Genomic DNA, 1,852 nt, shown 5'->3' with positions numbered 1-1,852 from the left:
CAGCCTCCCGAATAGCTGGGACTACAGGCGCCCGCCACCTCGCCTGGCTAGTTTTTTGTATTTTTTTAGTAGAGACGGGGTTTCACCGTGTTAGCCAGGATAGTCTCGATCTCCTGACCTTGTGATCCGCCCGTCTCGGCCTCCCAAAGTGCTGGGATTATAGGCTTGACCTACTGCGCCTGGCCACCCCACACATTTTTTTTTTTTTTTCTGAGACAGAGTCTAGCTCTGCTCCCCAGGATGGAGTGCAGTGGCGTGATCACAGCTCACTGAAGCCTCTAATTCCTGGGCTCAAGCAATCCTCTTGCCTCAGTCTCCTGAGGAGCTGGGACTAGCACATGCCACCATGCTCAACTGATTTTTGAAATCTTTGGAGAAACAGGGTCTCTCTATGTTGCCCAGGTTGTTCTCGAACCACTGGGCTCACATGATCCTCCTGTCTCCACCTCTCAAACTACCGGCATCAGAGGCTCGAGCCGCCACTCCCGGCTATTCTTGGTCTTTTTGTGAGTTGTCAGCATCTCCCTCAGGACTCTCCTGGTCTCTTGCAAAGTGAATGAACAGTCCCTGCCTCTCCTATGGGTCCTCTGGGATCTGAGCCCTGGTCACAGTCTGGCCGCAGCCCTGAAGCTGCTGGCCCCTCTACTCTCTGCTCTTTGGGACAGTTCTCTGCCTGGCACAAAAAAGACCCTCCGGAACCAGCCCACCTAGACACATCCCCTCCAAAGATCCCATCTGGAGTCCACCATCCTGGGAGCATCACTGAAAACCCTTCCTCCGGCTTCTCGGATTTGCATCCGATCTTCGAATATCCCTCCACCCCGCCATTTCCAAATGAGTATAGCTACCCCAACACTGAGGTCCCTTCTCTGAGGTGTAGCCCTTCCCCAGAACCTCATTCCCCCTCTCCACAATCTTCCTTTTCCAAGATGTGACCTCTCCCTTTCTGTGTTCCTTTCTCTCCATCAGCACCTCCTAACTATCGTCATAGCATATTTTAGCCGGGCCGGCCTCTTCTCCTGGCAATACCAACGCATTCATTTCTTCCTGGCTCTGTGAGTGGTTTGCGTCCTCCTATCCGTCAATATCCAATGCCCTGGGACAGCGGGGGAAGTGGGATTCCAGCCTGTCATTTATCCCTTCACCTATTTGTCCTCTTTACTCTGTGTACAGAAAAGAAACTCTGGCTGGACGCGGTGGCTCACGCCTGTAATCCCAACATTTTGGGAGACCAAGGCAGGCAGATCACCTGAGGTCAGGAGTTCGAGACCAGCCTGGCCAACATGGCCAAAACCCGTCTCTACTAAAAATAGAAAAATTAGCCGGGCATGGTGGTGTGCACCTGTAATCCCAGCTACTCAGGAGGCTGAGGCAAGAGAACCCTTTGAACCCAGGAGGTGGAGGTTGCAGTAAGCTAAGGTTGAGCTACTGCACTCCAGCCTGGGTGACAGAGCAAGACTTTTCTCAAAAAAAAAAAAAAAAGCCAAAAAAAACAAACTCCAACGCCAGTGTACAAATAAAAGAATAAAACAAAAGGAACCATAAACCACTCCTAAGGGGAGAAGAAAAGGGAAAAGGAGCGGAGGAGCAGACACGGCACTTCCCCCAACAAGCAACCTTTCTGGTTCTTCTCTCTCTCCTTCGCACATCAACCGCAAAATGCCATCGACCTCCTCCGGGTTCCCATGACGGAGATCACAGTTCAAGTCCCCCCTGCGTCACTCGAATCCACTATCAAATGCTGACGGGGTCTCCTGGAGTCTCTCCCCAAGCCAGGGGGCTTCCTAGTGCAGCCTGAGCATCTTTCCAAAGCACAACGCCCTCACTGCCCACCTGAACAACTTCCTTAGCA

General features: G+C 52.2%; 1 pseudogene; it reads right to left on the bottom strand.

Annotated features, from left to right (window-relative positions):
• Window positions 1-266: 266 nt before the first annotated feature.
• LOC113223188 lies at window positions 267-1,288 on the bottom strand (annotated as a pseudogene).
• Between the last annotated feature and the right edge of the window lie 564 nt (window positions 1,289-1,852).

Source organism: Piliocolobus tephrosceles, unplaced genomic scaffold (genome assembly GCF_002776525.5).
Source record: "Piliocolobus tephrosceles isolate RC106 unplaced genomic scaffold, ASM277652v3 unscaffolded_39688, whole genome shotgun sequence".
NCBI classification, from domain to species: domain Eukaryota; kingdom Metazoa; phylum Chordata; class Mammalia; order Primates; family Cercopithecidae; genus Piliocolobus; species Piliocolobus tephrosceles.
This window is presented reverse-complemented; position numbering and strand designations above follow the sequence as displayed.